Source organism: Corvus kubaryi, unplaced genomic scaffold (genome assembly GCF_017639235.1).
Source record: "Corvus kubaryi isolate FWS band 111438036 unplaced genomic scaffold, C.kubaryi_AGA036_p1.0 137, whole genome shotgun sequence".
NCBI lineage: Eukaryota > Metazoa > Chordata > Aves > Passeriformes > Corvidae > Corvus > Corvus kubaryi.
This window is the reverse complement of record NW_024580671.1, coordinates 32,459,485-32,482,987: the sequence shown is the minus strand read 5'-3', so window position 1 is coordinate 32,482,987 and position 23,503 is coordinate 32,459,485.

The window sequence follows — 23,503 nt, the reverse complement described above, 5'->3', positions numbered from 1 at the left end:
TAGGTCCAACAAGACTCACGGCAAATTTTTCTAATCTTTCACACATAAAGAGTGTTTCAACACATGGTAGGATTCAACTTTCCACCAACAAGCTTTCTTGGGTTTGGGGAGTTTTTGGGCAAGGGTATTTTGTTTTCCCATGTGTGTTCATTAATCCATTATTTCTCCTTACAATTTCCTTGGAAAAAGGGCTATGAGCTAAATTCAAATAAACAGATTTTTTACCAGAGTGGCGTTTATAACCTATATGTCAAAGTGCATGATCCAATAGCAGTTAAAGGAATTTTCACATACTTGTACTGCTGTATTTTCTCCTTTGTATGTACAATGTTAAGAATACATCTCATTATTTATTTTTACACTGGTTGACACTAATCTTGGGGGGAAAAGAGTGAGAAATTTTTTATTTGCTCACTCTAGCTTCTGATATTTAAATGCAAATTACCTACTGTTAGCAAGATTGTTGTTCTTATCTCCCTGAACCTTGTCTTTCTAGTATCTCTCATTTGTTCTGCTTTACTATCTGTGAACTGTCTTTTTTTAATTCCTACAGGCAAATTCACTCAAGCCTCTTCTAAGATGTACAGTAGTAAATATTCTCTTCTCTACTGGTAGAGCTATTCATCTACATTTCAAGTCTCATGCTGCTGGAAACTGGAAAATAATCAGAAGATTTGCTTATATATCACTGTTTTTCTAAAGTTCAAACCATTGTAATAAGCAAATCCTATCCAGTATTCATAGAGGAAAAAATGTCAAACAGAAAACATGAACATATCAGGTATTCAAATGACTGAATCTCAAACAATATTGTACTAGGGGAAGAGAACAAAAGTAATTTTGAAGTTAAGTATTTCAGAAAATGTAGAATATGAACAGCAGGCAAAGGTCTTTTATTTGCGTATCTTTTTTTTTTCTTGTGTTAAAAGCCAAAATTGTAAGACTGACTTAGCAGAGAGACAAAGCCATGAAAACTGTTTGGTTCACTTTTCAATTTAGAAATGTACTGCCATAACTGAATTTCAATTTTCAGTGAGAAAATTTTATTGGAAACTGACGTTTCTGAACACTTGCAAGATGGAAAATATGCTAGCAATAACATGCACAAGGGCATGAGCCTGATGATAGATTCTTATGAGTATTCCCAGATTGCTTTATAAAATGTTTAGGAAAACTGTAGAGAAAACTGAAGGGATGATTCTTCTTTTTACAGACAACACAGATTTAGGAAATAAATACTGGCCTCAACTATTTGCTGCTGATTTTATTCTTTTAATTGAATTTAGTGTTCATGGAAAATGCTAAACCAGCAAAATTTTTCTATGTTCAGAAAAATGAAAACAGCCATAAAGCAGCTTTCCATGCATGCCCCCATAAATGCCTTTCTACATTAACAGACCTTCCTGATCAGGTTTTAGTGTGATGTGGCTTTCCATAAGATGGCCCTGCTTGAGTGGGATCGTTGGGCCAGGTGACCTCCAGAGGTCCCTTCAAAGTTCAGCCATTCTGGGGCTCTGTGAAGGGGAATAAATGTGTTGGTAACTTTCTGAGAATGGTACCTGTCTACTGCAGTCTTCTCAGAGTCTATTAGGGTTTGTTCTTGCGGATCAAAAAACTGCCAAGAGATTGTAACAAATTTCACTCCGTTATGACCGGTCAGGTTCAGACCTCAATACAGGGGAGCCATTTAAGCACATGAGTAACTTCAATATATAAGCAGTGCCACTAAATCAAGCCTACAAAGTTTTTACTTATTTCTTTAATGGGCTATCAGTATGCTTAAAATTATGCATTTGTGTTTTGACCCAGGCCTCAGCTTTGTCCTGAGTTTCCTTCAAGCTGAGCCCCAGAACAGGCACTGGCCGTTCAGGGCAGTCAATACCAGGGTTGAGTGCCCCTCATTTCTTCCAGTTATATCTTTAAAGTTGTTTCCTTTCTTTTGATATTTTTCATTGCTTAAACTGCAATACCTTTGTAAGCAGATACTCCTCTCAGTGTAATGCTGTTAAGTCGCCCCCCAGAGAGTTTCATTCTTCACTTCTATTCCAGGCTTATTGCACACGGCCTTGCAGCTAAGCAGAGTGCTGACCCCTGGACACTGGACAGGGTTGGGGTTTTTTATTATCAGATTGTATGAGGTTATTCTTTGTTAGGTCAATATTGCTGCCTATGGCCAGGGTAAATCCTCAAATGCTGTTTAAAATCTTTCCATCAGCTTCTTTCTCCTTTAAATTCAGGGATAAACTTATCAGCCTGATTCTTCTAGAAAATGCATCATTTTATTTAAATGTGAAAAAGGAAATTTGAGAGTGTTTTACCACTTCATGTAGGGATTGATAACTCAGCAGTAGGATTAGCTAGAGAGCTAAGGGAGATGCCACCTGTGACACACTGGAAATTTCCTTGTAGTAAAGAAACCCTGTCCTCTGGGGCCAGGTTTTTCTCCAGTCTTTGCTGTTTTAAAACCAAGAGAATCTTCCTTGACTCCTGTAAGATTGTAACTGACTTGCAAATAAAGTAACTCGGAAAAAATAATCCTTAATTTCAGTCACACTGAAAGAATTGTCACTTTTATTTTCTTTTACATAGTATAAATTCATACTTTAGACCTTGGTTTTGCTCTCCATTAAACACATGTGCTTTGAAAAAATAAATACTAAAAACCCAAAATCTAATATTTGCCATTCATTGTCCAGTTGCTAATTTACTTTGTATGTAATGAAGAGCTGTGTAGCAGACAATTATTTCATTATTTCTCTGAAGAAAAAAAACTTATGAAGTATGCTGGGGTATTCTTTAGCTAGGCAACTAGACCTTAACTGGGCTTGGATAAAACCAGAATCTGACAATCAAAAGACAATGCTTCATAAATTTTCTACAATACTTTTCCCCAGAAAATTGCTCAAAAAGGAAGTTATAACCTTTCCTTTTCTGAATTGCCCCAAATACAACTTCATTAAATTTTTCAATCATGCGGAGCAGGGAAAAAGTCAGAATCTTAATATTCCACTGTAGGTTTTGTGGTAGTGCCAGTCTATTTTCTCAGGAATTTGTTCAGATGTTGTAGGAACTGGCAACAGTATAAAACACGTCAGTGGGCAGGTCAGAGTGCTTGTCAGCCATATTCAGGCTTTAGATGACCTTTCCTCAGTGCCAATGATGTTGAATTTAATCTTATTAGAAATTTCAGCTGCAGTGGTAATAGGTCACTGGTGAATTGTATGGAGAGTTTGTGTAAGGAGAGGTTTCCCATCTGTTTTCATTATATCTATTATAGATAGATGGGCAGTGATTGTGCTCAGATCAGATTTAAACTGAATGAGTTGAAGATGAGGCTTCAAAGTTTAGACCTGAGTTATATAGGTTTGGTTTCAATGTTCAAATCCTCCAGGTTTCAAATCCTGTAAGGTGTCTGCCATCCAAAATCAGTAAAATTTTGCTCTCGTGATGTTCTTCCCATGTCTAAAGTAGAACGAGACAAATCAGGATTTTAGTCTGGACTTGTCCTAAGTGTGACTCCCTAGGAATAGATGGAGATTTTAATATATGCATTTCATGCTTTTGGAAATTAAAATATAAATTTTTGTTTTTCAGCCATCTTTAAATCCTAAACATTTGCTGTCCATTTCCAGTTTCTTCTTGGGCCACATCAATGTATTTTGGGAGCCCATTATCATTCAAGCACTTCATATTTACTTGTTTTCTTCAGTAATCTAAAATATGGATTAGATTTCAATTCATATGTTAATATTGTGCCAGTTTCTTTGAAGATCAGTTCTAATCTTTCATCCAATTTTGTCCTTATGTGAGCTTGTCGTGAGAAAATAAATGGCTGCATTTTAACATGGTGCATGTCAAAATACAGAGCTAATAAAAATGAACTATTGAACTGAAATATGCAACTTTCAGACATCGTCTTTTCATTTTTCTTCTCTGCAGCACCCTTTCCTGGTCCCACACCACGAATTTAGCAGGTAGGCTCAACACTCTTGGGGATCACTGACTGTGTTTTGCAAAGGAACCATTTCTAAGAACACAATTATACAAGTCAGTTGGGTCAAAAAGCAAGGAAGATTAGTGTCTTCCTTCTGAAAACTGGCTTAAGAGCAGAATTTCATTTAGAGAGAAAAAATACAGTATATTACTATTAAAAAATGCTTTTATAGCATTTTAATACATGACTACCATAGTAGTATTAAATCTTTTTTTAATGGAAATAATGCTTTGAGACCTCCAAAGGGGAGGATGACTTAAGTGAATATTTTGCAACATCTATTTTCTCTATGAATGAAAAGATGAAGTCTAGCAATAGCATAAATAAATATTACTCAAGATTTTATTGGGATCAATACAAAGTTACCAGTACTCCTATTATCATATCAGAGGGATGCTCTATTCCTGTAGCAGCAGAGGACACATTTCATGGTCACTGAACTTTACAGGAACACAAATACAAGAAAGAGTCATCACATTTCTACTTTGTTACGCTTTCAACTTTAACCAGAAGGCCAGACACCTGGAGATACTTTTACTATATTCGTGTCAAGAATATTCACAAGCCAGCTATTTCAAAATGAAGGCTTCATTGTTTCAATGCCTCACTCACTTTACTTCTGGTTAACTGCTTCACAGAATCTTGGATATTTTTTCTTGATATTCATAAACTATTACACTGTAACCTTGAAATGAAATGGTCAGGTGACAAGAAAGCTAGAAATTTGTTATAAAACTGCATTTTTTAAAGTCCAAAATAAAAGCAAAATAATCCATTGGGGCAAGTCAGGGTTTACTTGCTTTTGATATTTTCCATTTTTCCTTCTCATGCTTTTCCAAAAGGAAATAGAAGGCAGCAAGAAATGAAGAATGCTAAATATTGAAGTAGTAATCGTACTAAGCTTTGTCAGTCAAAGCTCATTTTTTCTTAACTTTCCATAATGCCATTCATCTGAATTAATCAACTCACAGAGTGTGGTTTGTGTTTTAAAAAGAGCTTTTTTTTCCCCCCATGAGATACAGCTCGGAAACTGGCAATTGAAAACAGATACAGAATGCATTAGTGGGATGAAGTTGGCTGCCTCAACAAACAAGTCAGATTGACACAACAATTAGGCAAGACTCTCAAGTAGTTCCTGTGTCAGATACAGTTTCTCAACTGGATTTGAAGGGGAAAGGGATAAAACCACACTTGCTAGAGGTAAGCCTGGGATCAAGGGGATGGAGTGCTTCCTCAGCCATTTTGCAGATGACACCAAGCTGGGCAGGAGGGTAGGAGGGCTCTGCAGACAGGTGTGACCAGGCCACACTGATGGGCTGAGGTCAATTGCGTGAGGTTCAACAAGGCTGAGTACCGGGTCCTGCCCTTTGGTCACAACAACCCCAGGCAGTGCCACAGGCTGGGGCAGAGCGGCTGCAAAGCTGCCCAGGGGAAAAGGACCTGGGGGTGCTGGTCAACAGCAGCTGAACTTGATCCAGCTGTGCCCAGGGGGCCAAGAAGGCCAATGGCATCCTGGCCTGTATGAGTAACTGGTGAGGCCACATCTTGCATCCTGTGTTCAGTTTTGGGCCCCCCACTACAGGAAGGATGTTGAGGTGCTCAAATGTGTCCAGGGAAGGGAAACAAAGCTTTTGAAGGGTCTGGAGCACAAGTCTGATGAGGAGCAGCTGAGGGAGCTGGGAGTTTTTTATCTGGAGAAAAGGAGGCTCAAAGAGGACTTTATCACTCTCTAAAACTCTCTGAGAGGACTTTATAGCCAGGTAAGGGTTGGTCTCTTGCCTCAACAAGTAATAGAACAAGAGGAAATGGCCTCAAGTTTTGCAAAAGGAGACTTAGATCGGATACTAGGAAAAATTTCTTGCCCAAAAGTGTTGTCAAGCATTGAAACAGACTACACTGATAAGTGGGAGTCACCATCCCTGGAGGTATTTAAAAGATGTGTAGATGTGGAACTTACAGACGTGATTTAGATGTGGACATGTTAGTGCTGGGTTAAGAGGTGGACTCAATGACTTTTTTATTTTCCAACCTAAACAATTCTCTGATTCTGTGATACTTCCTTGTCAACCACAATGCGACATCTGATTTACATAATTAAATACAATTCCTCTTGCCACCTGCATAACATGACAAACAACTGACAGTAATTTTCAAAAAGCTTTACTATACATTACCCTGGAGTGGTGGTTCTCCAGACTTACATAGGTGAAAATCCTCTGAATTGAGGTAAAATACTGAAGAATATTTGTGATAAGCAGGGTTTATATGCATTTCTTCCAGTATTTCTTGTATCATTACAGGGATCATTCACAGTCAGTACAATGCTTTGTTGGTAGTTTTCTATGCTTTCTTTTACAACTGTATAAAGACATATTTTTTGCCTGCTACAATACAAATCTCTGTTGAGGAATTTAGCTGCAGAACCTAATTGCTGTATTATGTTCTTCATCCACTTCTATGATACTCCGGGGAAGAAAGAATGAGAAATTTATAACTGCAAAAGGAATCTTTTCACCCCTTTGGGCAGCTAGATCTTGAAATAGTTTTAAATGGAATTTAAGACATTATTACTTTAGCAGTCTTCCTCTTTCTAACCACATCTGGTACTCACCCATCACTTGCCAGTCCACCAAAAGAATAGCTCTTTTTCACTTTAACACAATCCAAAATGAAACAGTTAAGAGTGTTACCATTAGGTCTTTGTTATCACTCAGTTAATGATTCAAAATCATATTGACCAAACTGGAAAGATTTTAATTCTGTCAGACTCATGAGGTTTTATCTCAAAATGAAACTCATACCAGGATTAATTTGGGTGAACTCAACAAGTCCATTAGCTTCAGTTCTTTTAGGAACTCAGGAACCTGGTATTATTTTTCTGAAGATAGTTCCAAACTGAACTTCATTTTTTGTGCACTTCCACTGTGCCACACAGTTCTCCCTGAGCTGGCTTTATTTGGTGCAAATGCAGAATCACTCTTCTTCTCAAGCCTTACAATAGAGTATTTAGAGCAAAAAAATATATATACTTCTGCTTCAGCACTGGTGAGATCATCAACATTGTGACTCAAAAAGAAAATGGGTAAATGCTAACTAATCAGCAGAGAAGAATTTATAGCTTTGTGATACTGTAATTCTTTTGTGCTTGTTTGGTTCAAATTTTTGCTACAGGAAATTCACCTACTCGACACAGAATATGCATCATGTTCTTGCATTCATCACATCTTACTCATATTTATTGGACTCCACAGACTGTCTGAGCACATCCACCCTCCAAGACATTTTTCAGCACTCCTCACCAAACCTTTCAAAAGATCATCTCAGGCTTCAAGGAGACACTTTTATGTATTTCTAGTATTTCTGATTATTTTGCTACCTCTTCCTTCCAGATTATTTGCCTGAGTTGCCCATTTGACTCTTCGGCTCAGATTCATCTCATCTGTATTTAGACACCTAATATCTGTCAGAACACTTCTACACAGTTCCTGCAAAATCAATGGAGAAAGACAAACCACTCCTATGAGCCATTTGTGGCTTGGGTGAGCTGAGTCCTCCCCAGAGGTACCCATCCTTCTCTGTCTGAAGAAAGAGGCTACAAAGACTGTACATCCCATGGAGACTTCTGAGCAAGACACACAAGGTTACAGACACGCAGTCTCACACCCTTAGCTGATTTCAGTTTGCATGGGGACAATAAAACAGGGCTTTGGTTTGAAAGGGTTTTGGTAACACTATTTGTGCTTGATCCTTTTGGCACATTTTTCTGCATGCCATTATTGTTTTACCAACAACTTGTGGATTATAAGACAAGAGAACCTGACTTGTAATATTATATAATCAAAGCAGTGATGATACCCAGGAAAATAGATGGGATTCTTGATTTTGTTTTCCTTCACAAGACTTTTGCTTTAATTTCCATATCAGTATTGTCACGAAGTTTTAAGATCTGTTTTCTAATGGCTTCTTAGCAGAACAAGAATTATATTCTAATAGACAGAGCTCTTTCCCATTCAACACAAGCAATCAAAATGACCATATTAGAATTTCTAAATTGAAGTTTTCTGTGATGTGAGAAATAGTTGGAAGAAGCAAAAATCCTTCTCTCTCCTCCCTTCCAGATGCACTTGACATGGAATGACTTGGCAGCTGGTGGTAACCAAACAATTTCCTCATACAGAACTGTACTAGTAGATATCTGAATCTAGGAAACTAGGATGAGAGAATAGGAAGAAATGCCTGCACCACAGAGCAGTGCTGCTGCAGTTTTGAAGCCTGAAGGAACAGGAAAACTTGTTCCATATACCCCAGAACTAGCCACTCTTCCATCCCTAAGCTGAGCTGAGGTGAAGAATGTAGGGCATGAATTAATACCAGAGATGGATATTATTGTAATCAAATCAAATGGAGACCAAACTCCTGGAACTAATGTCTAACTCTTGCATTCAAACCTTGAAAGTCCATCACAAGAATCGCAGCACTGACCCCAGGTGAAGTCCAATTTCTTTTTCCTCACAGAGTTTTAATTTTCTGGACAGTCTCTCTGTCCCTCTTCCCATTCCTGTACTGTCTGAGTGTACTTAGCTAAATTTATCTGCTCTTTCTTCATTATCATCAGGAAAGATTCTTTTTTATTATCTTTCACTTAACATCATTTTATCCTGATGAAAAATCCCACCTACATGCATTCTGTGAAGCCTTGCAATGCCTTCAGACACCAATCCTGTTTACATACCCTACATCTTTTCTCTCCTACTAATAAAGTGCTGTCACCAACCAGGTTTTGCATCCCATCTGGCATGAACATAACACATACTTAACCTGAGTCTGTAGATAACAACTATTCTTCATAATTATTTAAATATGATTTAATATTGTCATTTATACTAAAATAGAGTGGTAACACACTCCTGGCAATACTTGCTGGGGTAATAAATATTTATGGGGTTAGGACTGAGGGTGACAACAAGAGGCCACAGGACTTTGAATATTCTCAGAGTCCTCAAAATGTGTTAAAAGCGCTGCACTTAGGATGTGAGCAGGAAACGAAAGGCAAATAATAAGTGAAAAGGCTGTGCATTAAAAATGCCAAGGGTATAACCTTCCTGACAACAAAGCAAAAAGATTCTTGCTTAACATTTTACTTCCATAATAATTATTTTTAATATTAGCACATTAATTAACTTTCCACTGCACATAGTAGGTTGAAGTTTGAATATGATTTAGAACCTGTAACATATCTATGGAGGTTTCTCACAGTGGGAACTGCTTACCCAGTTTGGCATCAACAACTTTTAATGCTATAAGGTAAAATGCTATAAGGTAGTTTTGTGCCCTGCTGATATTTATAATTTCTATAGGCCATTTTCAGATAGTGCCCAGTGAAAGAAGTTATATTTTTACCATAAAGTACCATAAAGGAAGAGATGCACAAAAAGATGGATTTACAGAGGTAATTGAGCACCTTGAAAGCTGAGACATACCAAGGTCTTGGGACTTACAGAGGCATGTAAGCACAGCATACTCTGGACAGTGGTCTTGGCCAGCCAAACCCAGCTGTGTTCCCAAAACTTCTTTTGCCATGTCACTGAAACTAGTTGTGTCCACACTGCTTGCAAGGGCAAAGTGCTAATTTGCTCATGCCCCTAGCGTTGCTGGAATGAGCCTGCAGGTCTCACCCAGAGGAAGGCTGGGTTATGGGCAGATTCTGGCCTGAATTTCTGCTCAGCTTCATCCTAGATAGAGAGCACAGCTGTCACCTGAGGCACCTGATGTCCAGGGATTTTACTCTGGCCCAAAGAGAGAAATTACCCAAATGAACATCATAGATAAATGTGGATTACATAATGTGGATAAATGGGATTACAATTCAGAAGTTTAGGACTCTGGAAGTGTGCCAGGAAGACCATGTTTCACTACACAAAGATCTCAGATAAAAGTATGTAAATCTTCCATGGTTTGTGTTAAAAAGAATGAGGAACAATGATTTCAGAAGGAGTTCTGACAATCAGAGACAGATTCCATTGTTAAATTCTCTCTCATAGATGTGAACATACACATAAACATTAATCTAAGCATTTTATTCTCCAGTCCCAAATTTGTCTTGCTCAATTTGGCAAATAGCACGTACTCATTGCGTGCCTGTGAGGAAATAATGTTCTCCCCTGTGCCTCAGCTTGCCTTTTCTATCAGTGGAAGTTTCTAATCTAATAATTTTTAAGTTTGTACACAGAAAAATGTTTTCAGGTTTCATATATCAAGATAAATAAATTACACAGAGATGTTTGCAAAAGAACACTGCATCAATGCTGAGAGGTTCATCATAAAGAACAATTATAGCAAACACACTTTGAATATTAAGCCTAAAATGTTTATAAATGTATAAATCTTCAGAACAAATCCTTTGAGTAGAGCTGTTGCTTTCACAAGAAAGTGCTATGCAAGAAAAAGAATGAGATTAAATGTTGTTTATGTATATAGCATACCATAATAATGTAGCTGCATTGGCTAAAAGCACTAATGACATCATAATAATTACTTTAAAGAGCTAAATTGTCTCCCACTACATCTGCTAAAGGTCTCCTAGCTGTAGCTGAGCTAAGACAATTCCTCTTTAGTATAAAATCCATTCTTTAAAGATACACTTTTTTGCACTTAATATATATCACATTCATACGCATGTTAAATGAAAACCAAGAAGAGAAGACACAATTGCTATCTCTAAGCAGTTGAGGTGCATAAATATCAAGGAGGGAGATGTGTCACAAGGTTATTACAAGAAGATACAGACAGAATAGTTCAGGCTGAGCAGGAAGAAAACTGTCTTAATGATAAGGTCTACTGGACCATGGAATAGTCTTTAAAAGGAAATAATAGAACCCCATCTCTAGGGATAGTATAAGCACACTGGAAAAATGTATGAAATGAAATGTTGCAAGAAACAATCCTGATGTGACTTAAGATGAAGCAGTTTGTTGTAATTTTTTTTTTCTTTCTGAATTATCTGTGATTCATAGACAAACAGAAAACATACCACACAAGCACTCCAAACTTTCAGCAACAGAAACAGTTTAACAGATTGACATTTAGAAGACAGATTTGCGGACCTAGCCATCGTTCCAGGAAAGCACTTATTATTGAGAATATATATTGATAATAACTGATCATTCATATTTAAGTTTTCAAGTCTCAATTCCTTCCCCTCATTCCCTCTGGGCTTCAGTTAAAAACAAAACAACAAGGCAATGGACTTTCTGATATTTATCTCTCTAGATCTTGTCAGAGCACAATCACTACAGAAATTGTGCTGTTAATGAGCTTCAATTTTCCTTGCACTATTATTTTTATTGCCATGGATATTTTCTTCCTTATAAGCACTAACATAGAGAACTGATAAGGTGTGCTTTGTAATATTATGACTCATGGAAAAAATACTGAAACGGTAGTCTTCTAAGTTGAGGCCCTTGTGGTAAAGGAATACAGAAGTATTTTCCATTGGTAGAGGAGGACATTCATCTCTAGGACAATGAAAAAATTAGGGGTTTGCCAGAATGAGGCCAGCAACCATAAATTTAGTCTCCAGAATTGTTAAGGTCACAGGTGCTAGAAGGAGTGTAGTTTGAACAGCCTCTTCTTTTAGTTTCTTTCCCAAATCTCTTCTAGTTATAACACTGACTCTTCAGAGAGGACCCCTTGAAGACTCCTCCACCCTCCAAGTCTGCAGCTACTTCAGCAGACAGGGACTTAACAAGTGACTGACCTTGAGAAACTTGAAAGCCGTGTTCTAGACAGAAGATGGCAAAGCACCACAAAGTTTAGTATACAGGTATCTTCAGGACATCAACCCTGCCAGAGGTCCTATGGGGCCCTGAAGACCATAGTAATTCCTGACAGTTCCCATCAGTGCCTACAGATCCAGTATGAAACCCGATTAAATAGTTTAGCTAAACTGGCTACTATTTGGAATAGAAACTGCGTGTACAATTGTGCATACCATTTTTGTCTGATTGCTGAACAGCTCTGCAAACTCATTCTCTCCAGAAATACAAAGTTGGGCTCATAGCTGATGCTGGGGCACGTAAGATATACAAGATATCTTGTGCTGGGCACAAGACAGGTCTCCAAACCTGTCTTGTTATAAAACTAAAATACATGGCAGAGGCAAGCTGGTCTTGTCTACTTTCTGCAGATGAACTCTTCATTGTGCCTGCAGTGTAATCTTATCTGCTTTTATTTACACTCTGCTGCCATAGCATTTTATTTCTACACTCTGATTCCCTTCAAAATGTAAAGGCTAACAGAATAGAGACTTCTTAAATAAAAATCCTCACCTCATTCTCTACTTAATATGATACATTGCCTTTTAGTGTGTAACACATATTTTCACCTCTGATTCATGGTTCTCAGGTGTATGACATTATGTGCTCACATACACACTCCATCACAACTTCAAGTACATAAAACCCAACAGTTCTGTAATTCTGGCTGCTCTGATTCTCATCCCTCACCTTCACTAGCAGGAGAGAAACAACATGAGTAGTAGAGGGCTAGTTCTTGTAGTCAAGCATCTCACATGCCCCTTTTCCCCCGAACAAGTGTCTTGTGTTCCAAGTTTCCACTCAGCATCCCTATCAACTCCTCAGAGTAGCACGTGCATTGTCTGCTTCCGAGTTTGGAACATGCTGATTGACAGACATACATGCTGATCAACAAACTTGTGGATATTTTTGGCTTTCCCAAAGCAGAGGGCAGCAATTTACTCCTTGTATACTTGGCTGCAAGTTTTAATGACCAGCTGGTTCATTATGGGGGTAGAGAGAGGAAGACAGATGGAGGAAGAAAGAGGCAGAAAATTCACTGTTGCAGTTGTGATCAATTGTATGTGGAGAACGTAACTTCAGTCTCTCCGTAAATTGAAAACAGCTCACAATGGTAATCCAAAGATTTCTGTAACTACAAAATGACAAATTGTTTGGCTTTTTACAGTAAGCTATGTTTTCTAAATATCATTGCTGTAGATACCCAGGATAATGAAGAGAAAGATTTTTAATTTGCAAATGCTTCCAATTAGAATGTAGGATTTAGGGTCATTATGACTTGTTCATACCTGGATGATAAAAGAATCTGCCAATATCTGGTAAAATCAGTTTTTCAGAGGAATTCTGGAAGGAACCTGAGAACCAGAATAAAAAGCCATGTAAATCTACTGCTTTGGATAAAGTTTTAAAGACTCCAAATAATGTTATAATTTTCAGACTTTGAGGTTTATGTCAGCATGCAGCTAAAACCCTAAGATAGAGAAGAGTAAATGAATATAAGGAAAATGAGCAATTCTGAAGAAGCTTTTTTTTCTCTTAAGTTTGAGGACAAGTGACTTCAGCAATTAGAAATAGTGTGTTCAAGAGATGAAATTCCCAAATACAGGTTATATTTATGTTACATTTAGCCATCTGAGGTTAGATATCCAATCTGAGCTGGTCATCTAACTTCACTTTTTAGGTGGAGAGAGATCAGCATTCATGTCATCCTCCATTATTCGCCTGAGAGCAATGAACTAGCTCTTCAAAAAACCTACTGATTTCCACAGCTAGTTTAGAACACACGGTTAATTTTTAAGTTTCTCAAGTTGACTAGATAACGACTAACCAGGCTGAGTGGGTTGCTGTGCACAACAGAAGATTTGCAGTCAACTAGAATGAGACACATAAAAATCAGGTGAACTCAGGGCACTTTTGTTATGGAGGGGTCACCACGTGCTGTTGGGAGGGAAGCAGAACCAAGGTGCAGAGACAGTGAAGGGCTTGGCCACCTCAGCACAATGAAGGCAAAATAAATCCAATTCAATGTAAATTTGAAGCAACAGAAGAGCTGAAAGCAGCCCAGGAGACACCTGCACTTCAGGCTTGCCACATTATTCCACTTTACATTTCTCCAGATGCCAGTTTACTTTGGGCCCATCTGAACTGCTGAGCACCTGAGCACTTGCCTCCAGTGTGCCACACTGTGACACACAGATAGGAGCTTCTTCGTTTTATTCCCAGGAAACTTGGATATTACCATCTTCTCAGACCACTTCTATGGGTCTGAAAAAGAAAAATGCAGTAAAGTTGCCAATCTCTTTTTACCTTTCTCCTCATCCCCATTCATTTATTAGTCTAATAGACAAATCACTTTTCTATGAAAGCAGCAAATGATTTTTCATTTTCTCCTGGCTGAGAGAAGTTTTGCAGGGCAAAACATATGTCTTGCCAGTCATCTTTGCAGATACAGATTCTTATCAACAGATTTTAAACTATCTATTATTAAGCATCTATTATTTTAAAGCAGTTGTTAAACTAAATCTCTTAATAATCTTAGCTGCATCCATACAATTCTAATGAACTGTATTTTCTTCCTGGGTGTGTAACTTGGGTGTGTAATTTGTCTTTTGGTTCTATAACTGAAGTTTCACAGGTCTGATGCCCAGTTGCACTTTGATTTATCATGAAATTTTCTAAAAAGAAAACAGAATACTTGTGAAACATTGTTGAATCTGAACATTAGTGTAGCACATCTGCTGTATAAGATGACACTGATGCAAAATAAAGGACAATGCAGAATCTCAGGTCCTCAGACATCAATGTTCTTTTCATAGTCTGTGCATTAATATTCCCCCATACTTTTTAAGTTTTCAGAAGCCAGTAGTATTTTAGATCTGCAGGAGGTTGTGAATAATAATGTGCATTAATAAGGCAGCAGAAGACACAAGTTCCTGCTGATTGCATATCCAAGATTGTTGTTGATGACTACATTACTTGCTAAAAAAAGTAAACAAATTCCTACATGGAGAGATCCAAGATATGCCAGTTGCCTAGTTGCTAAAGAATATTAACATTTCAACAAGAAATGCTCAACTGTGCTATCATTTTCAAGGGATGCATTTTACAAGTAACATTTTTTGGGAAGGATATCAAAATCACTTGAAAGTATGATACATTTTCAAGAGAAGTGTAAGGATTTTATTGCTTTTAATGTCTACATAATTATGGTCTCTAGCATCAAGTCCAGCACTAAAATGCCCAAGAAATCAAGCAAACCCTTAGATATGTAATATAAATTGTTTTTATGAAACTGAATTTCATCTTTTTGTGCTACAATTAAAAATATCCACATTTATTTAACCATCATCTTAGTTTGATAACCTTATGTGTCTGGTTAGAATGAGAATTCATCTTATATCCCCGAGTCTTTCCCATTTACTTCAGCTGAGCTTTTCCCATGAGGCTGGATTGTAAAAGGATTAGGCTGCTTTCAGTTTTTATTTCATATACTTTTATTTAGGTATATGAGCCAAGGCCAATAGTGAAGGAGTTTATTCTTGGAATATGGGAAATGTAAGTAGGCAGTTGCATTAATAGGTTTATAGAAAGTTCTTCAAAATGCAACAATACATTTCACATCTAGCATTTATTTAAATAAAATTCTATAAAATTCTGGGATCCACCTAACAGAGCCTGACTTATAATTTGGTCTAGGAAATGACTTATTAGTTATTATACAATATCCAGCTTCCTGAGCAGCACTGAAGAGAAAGTGCAGGCTACACCTGTTAGACACATAAATACAACACAGTATTGTTTGGAGACTTCCACAGAAACAAGAGTAAGGCTATTCAAATGACAGGTTCCTCTTCCCTATAAGAAGCAACAAGTTGTGGGCTATTCCAGTAAATAATTTCACAAGGGACTGGCAGAGTGAGGTACCCAGTCAAGTTCAGGCTGGCTGCTACCACTCACCAGGGAAGTTCAGGTGGTGGTTGCTGATAAGGTGAGTCTTCTCTGACCAAGGATGTTAATGGCCATAGCTACTTCCATGAAATAAGCTGCTCTATAACAACTATTCCACAGTAGTTTCTCTAGGCAAGCATCAATTTCCAGGCCTTTTTTGTCTGGAATAATGTTCATAATGCTAAATTGTTTCAAAACAAATTAAACCATAGTTGATCTTCCAGAATAATTGTACTTGTCAGTTTACTCTTTGGTGACAATGCTGCAGAAGACAATGGGAAAGCTCTGAAGATCTGCACCATGTCCTGGGCATGGATACAGCACCTTTTCTGAAGATTATTTTCTTTCTGGCAAATACATGTTGTTTTAGGACAAGGGCCTGCTTGGACACAGACACCACACCAAGAGGACACAGCTCATGCACACACAGGTTTGTTCTGACTAAAGTTCCAGCAGGGCTGGGACCAGGCACATGCTGCTGGATTATGTGCAATATTTCCTCATGCATCAAACATTAGGAATGCCCATTTAAAGCATAAGTATTGTGAAATAGATGGCAAAGCCCAGGCTGGGTGTAAGACATCTTCAGCAGCAGTTCAATTTCTCTGTCAGTGCTACCTGAGAAACACACAAAATACCATCATTATTTCCTCGTTACATTTAATCAAGCCTATCAGTTTGCTGAGTACTAGTGCAATGTGTAAGCAATATTATGCAGCATTTGTTTATACCATGTAGTTGAATTTTACATGGCACATGGATATTTTTACTTTGCACAATTGAAAACAATGAGGTAAAAATTGACTAATGTGTAAAAGCAGTGGGTACAATGCAAATCAGAAAAATGTTAGAAGTGTCAGTGCAGCATGTGAGCATAGTAAAGGGGATTATTCTTCAAGGTATATCACACTGCTTTTTCAGAACAGCAGTGCCCGCAGAAAGCTATTCTTGCTCTTGATGTTGCTAACACCCCTGCCTTTATCACAACCTCACAACATTTGGCACTCTTCCTAAGTCCTCAGGAAATTTCAGGAAATGTGTGGGGTCTTTTCCAATTTTCTTAATAGAAATCTCCTACTTCTTACAATGTTAATGTAAAGTTTGGAAAAAAAAAGTTTGGAAAAGACACTCAGAAATCCCCAAAATTATTTTTCATACCTAGATTTTTGATGTGTATCTTTATTAGGTTTGGCGTACTGGCTTTTCTTACAGTCTCTAGCAACTGATTATTTATTTAGTGGTTTTTTTCATGTTTGACTACTTATGTTATTGTATACTTTTAATTCAAATTAAGAATCCAAAAGGCCAAGTTTTCAAAAACTTCAGAGTAAATCTGGATACAAAACAAATTTCCACTTTGCAGACTTATTTTTCCACAAAAGTAATTTTGGTTTGGATCAAATGAAGCAGCAAATCTGAACGAAGTTTACACCAAAGCAGCAGCTCCCTATAGACATGGCAGCTGGCCATGGAACTGATGCCCTTGTAAGCTTTGCTGGGAAGACAAAGTATGGCAATTTTTTGCTGAGAAGTTGCTGGGGGCTCCACACCTCTGTGGCACCAGGGCAGACCTTCCACTGGACTCCCTGGGAACAGCTTCCAGGGTCTCCTAGCCTTCTCCTAGGATTTTTTTATAATTTGACAAAGCACTCAATATCACATAACACTGGTTTTTGACAATAACTGGAGCGGGTTAGATACAAAGCTCTGGGAACCAGTGAGAACAATAACTTTTAATTTTTTAATTTTTGTTTTTAATTAATGAAATTGTTGTAACTATCTTCATTAGAATAATGGTAGAAGTTAATTTATTTCTAGTATGGTGATAGGCTGTGACCACCAATTGATCCTTTGGACACAGACAAAGCAAAGCATGTTCTGGCATCGGATATTGCAAAGTTTTGAGGACATCGTCTGCACCTAGGTCTGAAAATAGAGATATCTATTTTCAATATTCTCTCACAGCAGAGGAAATAAATGTTAGTGTTGGGTGAGCAGACTGAAAGTCTGAGCCTTTCCAAAACCAGCACTGGTTTAATCTTCAATACCACTATCAGACTCTCCATAAAAACAGGGAACAACAATTTTAATTGGAAAGATGAGCCATGAGAAATATCTAAGTCATTTCTCCCAGTGATCGACTTCCATATTTCTTTCTTCATCTGACATTTCATAGTGCCTTTCCTCTAAAATACTCTCCTTCTGAGGATCTCAACAGGATTTGTTCTGGGTACAGTTTCCCAGAGCTGATTAAGTACATTGCTGTGTGTCCCTGCTGCCATACTGGGATACCTGCAGACAGAAGGATGAAGATAGGGCTGGCTGAGAGGTCTGTCTCAGCCTAGGAGAGCTGGATTTGCTTTACTGGGTAACACCTGAATGTGACTGGCATTTAGCAGATGGCATTGGAAAGGATGTAGTTGGTATGCAGGGCCACATGGGGCTGAAAACCTACTGTTTGGAAAGGGAAACAAAGCATGTGGATGCTGGAACATAGAAACAGTAATAAAAACTTGTCTGTGCTAAACATTCATTGAATAGTGACGTGATTAACAGAATAGTGGGTTTAGATGCTTAAAAAATGCAGTTTCAAGCAGTGCAGCTTCCCAAGTGAGGAAATCCACTGTGCTCCCATTCTTGAGAAGTCACTGAGTCTGACAAGCAGGGTGGGAGGGACAATGGCAGAGAAAACCCTGGCAATGCACAAAAAGATGCACAAAACTGAGAAGGCTTTTCAATCCCTTTCATCATTTTTCATCTGTTCTGACTGTTCTTGTTGCATAGATATTGAACAAACAACCCTGAAATTAAGGCTAGGCTTCTGCACATGAGTAGTTTTTCCACAGTGGGCACTCAAAAGAGCTAGCATGTTCTCATGGAAGGCACATACATCAAAATGAATTAATAAGTGCACTTGGATGAACAGGGAGAAGCTGTGGTCCACTGGTCCCATAAGAATTGGGGAAGGCCATCTTTAAGAAATCAGGCAAGCCCTGGTACTAGGTTGGGAAATAGTAGATGTGATTTCCATTCCCATCTCTGCCTTACTCCTCCTGCCTGAATTTGAACAAGTCTCTAAGTCTCTCTGTGCCTCAGTCTGTAATGCAGTAATAATATTTTCCTGCCTCACTGTGGGACACTGTCATCCAGATACTGTGCTGATGGGTACAATTGAGCAATCTGCCATATATTAAAAAGAAATGTTGTTCAGATGGATGGTACTTTATCACTGAAAAACGTCAAGTGAATGAGGTGTACTCGCTTTTTATAGGTTCCTTGTATGTGCTTTGTTATAATAAGAAATGCATCACCACTGTGGGGACCTGAGTCATCTTTGTCCTTATTCTGCTCTTTTTCCAGTGTTTTCCTTGAATGCAATACACATAAATCTGTATAAAAATGGAGTAACACCATGAAAAATCATAGGTTTTGTTTTTTCTCCCTGGAAGTTGCACTAGCCCTGCAGTCCAAAACAATTATTACCATGTAATTTATTTTCACTTTATTATGTTTCTCTGAAATACAAATTGGAGTTTGCTGGTTATGCAACAGCTCTCCATATTCATTTTCCTACACAATGAAACTTCAGCTGGGAATACATACAAATTAAGGATTCAAATCTTTCTAAGAAGTTTTGTAAAACTTCCTTTAGAGCCAGCTTCTATCAAATCCCATTTGATTTTATAAGCTGCTGAAAACTCTAATCAGAAACGTCTGTGCTTATGGGCTCAAAACAGAGTATCATCTATATCTTACCTTACTTCCCTGCGAAAATGCCTGAATAATGTCAAAATGGCATGCCTTTCCTATTCAAACATTTGGCAAAACAGTGTTCTAATAAATGATGTAACAAGGGGGATCATAATAAGAAACATCTGTACAGATTGCTGAAGGCAAGCTCAAAGTATGTCAGAGTCTGAGAATTTACCACAAGGAAAAATTACTCAGAAAAATATGTAAAAAATGTTTATGTTCAATGTTGCTTGAAAAGCAACATGAACAAAATGTGTAACTATACCCCACAAGTAGACCACAACCCTCTTCTCGTATTTACAAAGTTATTGAAGGGCTGGAACAGGGAAGTAAGATCGCATCCCTGATGAGCAGAAAGAGGTGATGACCTCTCCCTTTTTGATAGGAAATCTCAAGTGCAGAGAGGCTAAATCAAAATTGTTCCTCTGATGTGAGTGTAATAAAACTCAGGCAATCAATTTCATTTACTTTTTGCTTCATCAAAAAAACGCAATGTGTCTGAATCTTCCATCACTTTCAACTAAAGAAGACAACATTTGGCCTCCTTGGACACCATGTCCAAGATTTCTCAAGTCAGACACCTCCAAAATGAGTGTGTGAAATGAAGGTCATCCATATATAAGGAATTTGCCTAAGGACACTCCTACACTGACCATCCTAATAACCTGATTCCCTGTGCTTTAACACAATACTGTTTTTCATCTTTTACAGGACTTCTTTTCATCCCTCTATACCACTAGGGAATGAGTAAGGAAAAACAAAGAAAAACATGCTGCTGAAACACACTGTGTTCTGAAAATCCATAGCAGGCCCTTGACAACAGGTAGGGAAGGTAGCCACTGAGATTGTAAGCAGGGATATAAAAAAAAGTGCTCTATGAATGTCATGCCTTTAGATTCCAGGAGGAACAAGCATGAAAGACAAAAAACAAGGAGATTGGATGCATTCTGGGGAATGAATAATAAACTTGAACAAGCACACATCACCCTGTCAGCCTCTTGCTAAAGAAAAGTCAACTATTCCAGGAATCAGTGCCCTGTGCCTGGAGTCCAAGAGGCAGAAGTGTGAAGAACCTCCAATATTTTGTATTTTTTTTAAGCTTGGCCAGGTCTAGAAGGAAAATACTTGGCAGTATTATGTAGCATTGAGTGGGGATGTCTCTGCTGTGCCAGATACCTGATTATGAGAGCTCAAGGACTACTGACAGTGTATGTCACTGATACTCAAACTAAAACTTCTTCCATGCTTGGCTAGTAACCGCATTTTTTTTTTGGTCATTCCTCAGAGCTTTTCAAAGAGTGTATAAAAGTGGAAAGACACTGTTTGAAGGTTTTAGTTGTTGATAATTGTTTCTCCATGCATGAGGCTACACAGTTTTGAGGGGAGCTGAGAAAGGCTTTTTAATAACAAACTCCGTTACTCAGAACTATGTAAAATATTTTTGTGTTCTATAAAAATAATGCTGATTCTGTTCAAATATACTCACTGCTGGGATGCTGCAGTAAGCTTCAATATTTTTAGACCATTTGGGCCCCAGGCAATCTGAAGTAAATATATTTCTTTTAGCTTATCCCTGGTGTAAACAGAGAAAACCTGAGCATCAGGGTAAAGGTCATAATCCCATGGGCAACATCTGTTCTTTTGAATTTTGAGGAATAGTTTGGACTGTATGTGCAGTAAAAGTCAAGAGCTCTGCTCAATATTTTCACACCCCTCCAACTCTCCTAGCCCCAAAACACTGAAACCCTTGAATTTCACCTCATGTATCAGACAGAAATGGGTCGGCTACAAGTGCTGGACAAGCTTCAAACTGTGACTCAGTCTCAGAGTATCCCAACTTCAGTGAGAATCTCCAACAAGCTTTTATTACCTCTTGTCATCACTCTAAATCAGGAAGTATGAAGTCCTATAAACTCATGAACTTTAATCTTATTTTTTTCAATCTGTATTCATTCTTCTACAAAAAAGTCTATGCTCTTCATTGACTTAAAACATCACAGACGGAACAGATAGGATCTTTATGTTACATTTTGCCACACAGATATACACATTTAAAAACTTACACAGTTTGTCTATATTTTCCTTCAACTATGCTGGAAAGTGAGGAATGGCATTCATTAATTGTTTTACACTATTTCCTGCTTTGGCAGGAATCAGAATCCATTTCAAAATACCAGGCACCTCAGTTATGCCTGATTATTATTTATGTAAAATTATTTCACGTGTTCTGGACAAAAAAACAACAACAAAAAAATCATAGAATCATAGAATATGCTGAGTAGGAAGGTCATCGAGTCCATCTCCTGACCCTGCACAGGTCACCCCATCAATCCCACCCTGTGCCTGAGAGTGTTGTCCAAACAATTCCTGAACTCTGTCAGACTGGTGCTGTGACCACTTCCCTGGGGAGCCTGTTCCAGTGTCCAACCACCCTCTGGGTGAAAAACTTTTTCCTTATCAGGAAAGCAAAACTTCCCCTGACTCAGCTTCATGTTGTTTCCTCGAGTCCTGTCGCCAGTGACAAGAGAGAAGAGATCAGTGTCTGTCCCTTCTTTCCTCCTCAAACTGAAGTTGTAACTGCAATGAGGTCTCCTCCAGGCTGAACAGAACAAGTGACTTCAGCCACTCCTCATAAGGATTCCCCTCCAGACCCTTCACCATCCTCATGGCCTCCTTTGGACATTCTCTAATACCTGAATGTCTTTTTTTTTATATTGTGGTGCCCAGAACTGCCCCCAGCACTCGAGGTGAGGCTGCCCCAGTGCAGAGCAGAGCCGGACAATCCCCTCCCTTACCTGACTGGTGATGCTGTGCCTGATGCCCCCCAGGACAGGGCTGGCCCTCCTGGCTGCCAGGGCACTGCTGGCTCATGTTCAGCTTTCCACTGACCAGAACTCCCAGGTGTCTTTCCACAGCTGCTCTCCAGCCTCTTGTTCCCCATTCTATGCACAGAACCAGGGTTGCCCCATCGCAGGTGCAGAATCCAGAACTTTCCCTGGTTGAACTTCATATGGTTGGTGATTGCCCATCTCTCTAATTTGTCAAGGCCACTCTGTAGGGCCCCTCTGCCCATGAAGGAATTGCCAGCTCCTTCCAGTTTAGTGTTGTCAGCAAACTTACTTAGTATGTCTTTGAGTCCTGTGTCCAGATAAATAAAGGCCCTGAAGAAACAGGGGTGAGGATGGAACCCTGCAGAACCCCACAAGTGGCAGGTCACCAGCCTGATGTTCCCCCATTCACTATAACCTTTGTGCCTGACCCATGAGCCAGTTGCTAAGCCATCATATAGCCCTGTTATCCAGGTGTGAGCTGGACATTTTATCCAGCAGGATCCTGTGAGAGAAAGTATCAAACACTCTGCTGAAGTCCAAAAGGTGACATCTGGCTTGCCTAGATCAACTAGGGGGGTTACCCTGTCATAGAAGAAAATCAGTTGCAACAAGAAGGACTTTGCCCTCATGAAGCTGTGCTGGCTGTCACCAATGACTGCATTGTTCTCCAGGTGCTTTTCAATTCCATCCAGAATAATCTTTTCCATTATTTTAATGGGCATTGAAGTGAGATTGATAAAAAAGATTTCTTTTTTTAATATTTATTTATTTGTAGGTAGATCTAGATTATTTCAATTATATATATTATATATTATTGAAATATTTATCATACTGTATCAAAATATTTATTATTGAAAAGTGTATAAAAACTGAAAAGTAGTTATTGTTTCATATGACACATCCTTCAATATTTTACATCTAAGGGGTTCACAGCCACTCAGATCTCTGGGATATTCAGATGTAACACTGCTACAAGTCCATCTCTGCTTTTCTCAGTGTTTGCAGTGCTTACAGACACTGGAGCACCTATCTGCTCTGTACCTGCAGCCATGATTTATAAATAACAGTTTATAACAAACTGTTCCTGTGTTGTTCTGCTCACAAGAACTGAAATACACATAAAACATGAGTTCTTCAAGGATATTATGCAGTGTGCTTGTTTC